Source organism: Penaeus monodon, chromosome 18 (assembly GCF_015228065.2).
Source record: "Penaeus monodon isolate SGIC_2016 chromosome 18, NSTDA_Pmon_1, whole genome shotgun sequence".
Taxonomy (NCBI): domain Eukaryota; kingdom Metazoa; phylum Arthropoda; class Malacostraca; order Decapoda; family Penaeidae; genus Penaeus; species Penaeus monodon.
The window spans coordinates 32272753-32280252 of record NC_051403.1 but is presented as its reverse complement, the minus strand read 5'-3'; positions in this window follow the sequence as shown (position 1 = coordinate 32280252).

The window sequence follows — 7500 nt, the reverse complement described above, 5'->3', positions numbered from 1 at the left end:
TTTTATATCCACAAGGGCCTCGTATCATATATCAATTAATTTCAGTAAAAAGTATTATGGGACAATAATTTTTTGTATCTATAATAAGTAACTGCTAGACGAACGTGTTGAACTGCTATGATAGACAGAATGAAACTTTGATTTAATACCACAGGGCCATAGAACGCAGCTGTCGCTCATGAGACCGAATGCTTCGGACCAGGGGGAAGAAAAGCTATCTTTATTTTTATTTTTATTTATTTATTTATTATGTACTTTTTTTTACGGAATGTAAGATATTTTTCCCACGCTATCCACATTACTGTCATTACTGCGCTCAAGGATCGCAACCTATTTGTTTGACTCTGCGCGCGCGGCGTGTATGTGTGTGTGTGTGGAGTGTGTGCTGTGTGTGTGTGTGTATGTGTGTGTGTGTGTGGTGGTGTGTGTGTGTGTGTGTGTGTGTGTGTGTGTGTGGTGTGTTGAAACACAAATGAAAAGGTCTCCAACCTGTTATGAGGACCTGCAATTTAATCACAGTCTCGGAGAAGGGAACCGTCAGTGCCTCTGATGCGATATTTTGGAAACAGTGGCAGTGTTACATGCATGCTCGGTGGCATTACTGTCCACGTGTCTATGCACTTTTTACCTTGAAAAAGTGACGAAACTTCTAAGATTAGCGTTAAGATTATTTCCCATTGGCTTGTGTCTACAGATTAAAAACTTTATCCGCAAGTTGCTATTTTCAGACTCAGTTAGTCTGATAATGGAATCTTGAGTTTGGGACTGAACCCAGATATAAGTAAGATGTTGATTTTGCCCTCTCTCAAGGTCAGATTTCTTGCGCTTGCCAATAAAGTGATGTCCATTGACATAATAGGTCACTGGTTAATGTCTCAGAAATATGAAGGTAGTTCCTCACTGGCATGGAAAATAAGTACCAGCCCGTATAGCGAGAACGGCCCTAGCACCAACTCCACTTAAAAGATGACATTAAATTTTTTTTTTTAAATATTGGCCAAAATCATTTTACAGGTTTTTAGGAGCTGCCACTTTCTTGTTGCCTACTACCAAAAACGAGTAACATAAGGCATCACCTTCGGTTCTGCTAACAGTTGTTTAGAAAATCGCCAAGAGATCACAATATGTTAAACTTCAGTAATTTACAACTATATTCTCAAAATCCCAATACAGTGTTTACTTCAGGGATCCCCCAGTATGCCGTTATAACGGCAACGAAAGCTTCTTCAAAGCAGTGTAAAGAACGTATGCGTAATTTGTAGCAAGAAGAAAAGGGTTAGCTATCAGAAGCAAGGTGTCATACCTAGCTGCGTGAATAGAAGTTCTTTGCCTTCAGTTAAACTCGACTTCTTTTCCGTTATCCTTAATACTTCGCTCGCACATTGCAGCTCAACGTCAGTCCTCAAATACAGGAAACTGACTCTGGTGAGCTATTCCACCAGTAGGAGTGAGGGGTCTATTCTGAAGAGGAACTCCCTCCCAAAGTAAATACTTTGATCCCATCAGGCACAAAGCTCTAGAAGCCCAAACGGTGGACAGTAAGCTGCCACCCACATCCACAGGGGCCACAAACGGTGACAACTCCAGCTGCCACCACATCCACAATGGGCCTCAGCTGCTAGACCGAATGCCCCTGAACCAAGGGCTCAGTCCTGCTCTTACTTCAGGCAAAGGGATTTGAGCCTGTTTTTGTCACAATGACTCCTCCCCCAAGGTATTGGAGGCAAAGTGTCATCGCCGTGTGCTGTTCCACGGTCAGGTTCCAAGTCCATTGCCTCGGTTTTAACTCACGTCCCTCCTATCTCCTTTAACCTGCCAATCGTCTTCCACCACCACTTCTGCCACACACTTTCTCAGCATCAACGCGGGATCAGGAGTGAGAGGTTTATTTAGTAGACTTTGGAGCTGTAGGCAGCTCCAGAGGCCTCAAAGATGACAGCCACCACAGCTTTTACCCAACCACAGGGTTCTCCACTGCGGACAGTATGCCCTTGAACCAAAGGCTGAGGTCACTGCAATTTTTACCAGGTAAAGGAATCCTGAGGGCTTTCCAAAAGAAATCCTGCTGAAGATTAGTTCAAAGGCACTCCAAGACGCTGGTAAAGGAAAGCCTAAAGAAGGTATGTCAAGCAGGCCTTGAAACAAGGTGCTGCTAAAACACTTTATAAAACGGCAGTTTGTATACCTAAAGAAATCGATACCCTAATCCAATGGAATTGTTCAGGGAATTCATGCAAAAATGGAGAGCGAACTCCAACATCTGATGCTTCCATGTAACCCAATCTTGTATATGCTACAAGAGCTTATGACCAAGGAAAAAAGTCTAATTTCCCTGAGAAGATTCAAGTTTTAAGCCCCCTTATGGGGACCTTGAGAATGGACTCATAGGAGTTGAGTAACCGCGATGGTTCTGTCAGGATATTCCCTTTCAGGCCATCCACCCTCCAGATGATATGCAAGTGAATTGCATAAGGATTAGGCTTTACTCGGTTGCATCCAGCAACTTTTCTCCACATAATCTCAACATAGATGATTTGGAATACTACTGGGGCAGTTCAGCAGGTTGCCTCACCCACTTCTAAAATCTTAAGAGAATTCAATGTCCAAACATCACCTCCGGGGGTGAGACACTTTTGTGTAACCTCAAGGAAGGCATTGTCGTCTTGTCTCAAACAGTAGATGCAGTTTTTACTGAATAGTGCCACACACCACACACACTTCCAAATTCAATATAGACATGTCAACTATTGACAGGTCAGTTAGTTCACCGGGTGCCACAGTGGGAATTACCACTTAGCAGACCATGAAGTGACCAATTTCCAATGCTGTTGGAGCCAATGGAGTGAAAGACTAAAATCTTTTTAGGATCAACTGCCACTAATGCCCATGGGTCTGTGAATATTTCCAGTCGTGTTCAAGATATTGTGATCACTTCACATTACAAACTTCCCTTGCAGCAAAAAACATCCATTCCCAAAAGGCAGAGGGCTGTACTGCTGTTGGTCGATGAATGTCAACTAGCTCTTGCTAGCTGCCAATAAAGGCCGCTGAAAACGATTTTTGTTTTTGCCCCCCCCCCCATGCCAGGTGAAATAACCCAGTTAGCATGGGTATGGGACAAGGTGCGCAAGATTGCTGGAAAGAGCACATCGAAGTCACTACTGCTTTAATCCTAGTGAACAAAATAGATGTTTCAAAGTCTTAGCTAAAAAATCTAAGGCAGAGATCTCTGGAGCATCATACCACTGCCTGATCTCCAACCTTTGAGCTGAGCAAGAACGACGTTCAAAGCGTTTTCAGTAGGACTGCAGCAGAAATTGCATACAACTTTGCCATCCTCGCAATGAGGGAATGAACTCTGCTTTGCAACCTTACCATAAGGCTGTGCCAGTGACCCTTACTAAATTAATTTTCCCCTATCTGGAAAAGCTCTCAAAAGTTCGGTTGGGACCTATTCAGCAGGATATTATGAAAGGCTCTGTGCCACCTACATGGAAAGAGAAACTATAATTTTTCTTAATCCCCAAACCCACTTATGTGCAGCTACCTGCCGCAGGGGTGGGTGGGGGGGGGGGGGGGCTTGAGGTCCAAAGATCTGTGAGTCAGATCAGGGGGGCTACATACTGAAGGTGGACCGTCACATTGAAGTGATGAGGAAAAATGGTTGGCACCAACGCTATGAGAGGGCGGTGGTGTACCCCACCCCTGGTTCTTTCGATTTGGACAGGGAGAACTCTCTCACGGTGTGTGCCACGTGTGGGATCCCATATTACTAGGAGAAAGAGTCCTCGAGTTGGCGATGCTGCACACTGCACCCTGCAGCTAGCAACACCACCTCTTGGTCCTCTATTCGATTAAGTGGGTGCTTGAGCAAGGCCCCTGTCAAGTCAAGGGCTGGTCAAATATACCATGGTCAAGCAGGGAACTAACCCAGTCGGCATGCCATCAGCACTTTAATAGGTGATTTGTATTTTCCCTCACTTACCCCGGGGGTTGTTGGGAGATTTTGAGTCATGAACATTAGCTACCTCATTGGACTAATGGTGGTGAATTCACCTTCCAGCAGAACGCCTCTATTCCTAAAGTAGTTGGGCAGTATCTGCAGACAGGGGTCGATGAATGCCAAACCAAGCTCGTCAGAACAAGAAAAGCTGCATTAAGGAAAGTTATGAAACGGTATGCATCGGCAATGAAACTTTGACCATTATAAAAAAGGAACGAGCCAAGGGCTAGGACGGAATCGTGGAGACAGTATTAGTCTCCGCGATTAACTCTGAGGACTCCCTTAGAATGGGCTATGGGACAAGGTGCATAAGATCACTGAAAGAGCATATGTCATGTCACACCCTGCTCTGAAGATAGATGGCATAATCATCACAGACAAAAAAAGAGTTGGATAATGAGCTAGCTAATATCCAGATGGCAGCGGATCTCCTAGAGAATCCTGCATTGCATGATTCTCCACTCATTGGGCTAAACAACAACAACACGCAATTCATCTTCAGTATGACTGCAGCAGAACTCTATACAACTTGCGTATTTTTTGCGAAAGGAGATGGACTCTGCTTGGCAGCTCTGTTGTAAGACTGCCCTAGGAAGTTACGCTATTCCATACAAATATCTCTAATTACAAGAGAGCTCCCAAAAGATCCGGTGTGGGACTACTGGGAAGATGGCAACTCATGAGCTGTATGACTTTGGTTTAAGAGGAGCATTACCTTACCTTCATACAAAGCTTCCTTGCTGACAGGAAGTTAGAGTTTGGGTGGGAAACAGTTTGTCTAACCTGGAGGAGCAGGTGGATGGGTCCCACAAGGAAGGGTCTTAAGTGTGCCTGTTTGCCATTGCTATAAATGAAATCGTTAAAGGTTCTTCCAAGTGCTGGCTATGTAATCTGTATGTGGAGACTTACACTTAATGCTTAGGAAAGGAAGCTTACAGGATGTGCAAGGACACATGCAGAACTGCAATAATCAGGTTGTGTAGTGGGCAAGATCCATGAATTCAAATTTTCTCCATTACAAGTTCCATGTCTATGCCATTTCCACAAACGAGGAAATTCAATCCTTTCTCTATTTAGGAGCAAAAACACTGCACTTTTGTCAAGAGGGAATACTTGGTCTAATTTTTGACTCAGGCATACATGGGTACCCACATTCAAACAGTTAAAAGGTGAATGAAAGCAACAGAAAGTACTGAATATTTGGCGGGTTCTTTCACTCTCTCTTGGGGTGTAGACTGCTTACCGAGCGCTTATTGTAATAAAACTTAACAACGAAGGTGAGGCTTCATTCATCGCAACTCCCACTGTTCTCCGGATGTTAGACTCGGTCAAAATGTAGCTCTCAGAATCTGTATGTGTGCATAAGGTCTTCACCTGGAGCCCCTGTAGCTGAGAGTGGAGAACCACCTCTTTCACTTACACTGGGACTACATGAACCTGATTTACTACATTTACTCCAGATTAGTTTTCAATCCCTTGAGATAGCCAATCCTATGGGAGGAGAATGAAGAAATCTTGTGGAAGATCTTAATGTAAATTCAAAAGGTTCTGGCTGTTGGAACTCCTAATTTCCCCCCTTGGAATAATCAAGTTGAGCTAGATTTTGTCGGGAATAAGGAAAAGGCAGAGATCCCCGAAGCAGAAGTCAGAGAAAGTTTTCTTCAAAACATTTCTAAGTACCCAAGGATTCAGATGCAATCCCATACAAATGGTTCGTAATCGAAAATGAGTGTGGGCTTTGCAGCAGTGAACAGAAGGAAGACTGCATTTGGCCAGTTACATTGCAATCCGTACAGCAGTCAAGATGACTAGAGATCTTACGTAATCATTTCTATTGTAATATATTGTGACTCTCGTAGTGCCTTGCATGTAATCAGAGCTTAAACTCCTCACATCAGTAGTGAGGGGAGATTCAGGAGTGGCTTGCACTGACGTAAGAACGTAAAAAGACAAACTCATTGTTGGGTTGCCAGCGCATGCTGGTATCAGTGGGAGAGAGAACCTACGGCAAGGCCAAGGGCCGTAGAATAGAAGTTGTATTACCAAGATAAGAACGGGCACACAATGATCAGGTGCCGATGACCAGGTAAAAAAGAAGCACTTTGTGAGGGATGCCAAGAACCATAACGGTCCGCACATGTTATTGAAAGATGTGCAACATTCTGAGACCAAAGGACGTATGTACTTGTCTCCCCCATATACAATGAAAAATGTATGAGGGGAGGAGATGTGACACAGGTCAATTATTGAGTCCTTAAGCGACAACTAATATTTTCAGAAAGATTTAATTATACATAATGCTTATGCAATAATTTTATACATTAGAGCATAATATTTATGCTGGATTTTTAATATAATATTTACTTGTTATTATAGACATTTATTGATATATTTCAAACGTTTGAAAATATTTGATATTTTCAATCTAATTCTAATGACCTTAGCTTCTGACGCGTCAGGATAATCTATTAATTCAATCAATCAATCCAACCCCAAACTAAGGGAAAGGATCTTCCATTTCACTGAATTACAGACAAATTCTCTCACCGCTGGATCTGCAAGCTGATGGAGACAAATGGTAAACTTCGGCTGACATGCTATGCGAGTTTCGAAAAATTGAGATCGGACCACAGAATGCACTTGCGGGGATAGAGAAATGCTATGACAAAATTACCTTTTCACAGCGACGTCACATGTCGATACTATTATGGAAGCATGGCCATACTCTTAGTGTGTTGACATTTACTAGAAAGGCTCGTAAATGTCTTTCCAAGTTCTGTCTCATTAATCTGTATGTGGATGACTTCACACGTACTGCCTAGGTGCAACTTACAGGCTGGCAAGGGCACATGCAGAATGCAGTAAACCAAGCTGTGCAGTGGACCAACATACATGGTTCAAATCTCTTCAAAGTGGACTATCTGTAATGCGCTGTTGATATCCTAGTCGGAAGAAAAAAAATGCAGTCACTAACATGTATTTGTCTCTTCGATGAAATTGGTATATACATCAGTTCCATGATAATGTACTACAAAACAAAATCCTTGCAGCAAGTGTTGTATGCCTGTGCCTTCACTCTTTTCGCCTCTCCTCTCTTTCCCCTTTACCCTCTCTTACCTCTCCCGATCCTAAATCCAGATAGCCTTCTCTCTCTCTTGTCTTGAGGTACAAGCTGCCTTTTATACTCGTAAGTACGAAAAACGTCCTCAGGTGTGGATTAATAGTAGCGGGAATAGGGAATGAGGCGAGGGTTGCTGCAAAACTACAGCGATTGAAAGGAGTATATTCTGGCATTATTATATTCTTGGTGATTTTATGATCTATGTACACATACACACACACACACACACGCACACACACACACTACACACACACACACACCACACACACACACACCCACACACACACACACACACACACATACAAATATGGACAAAGACACACACACACAGACAAAGACCCCCCCACAAACGAACAAAGACACAATAAATCGATAG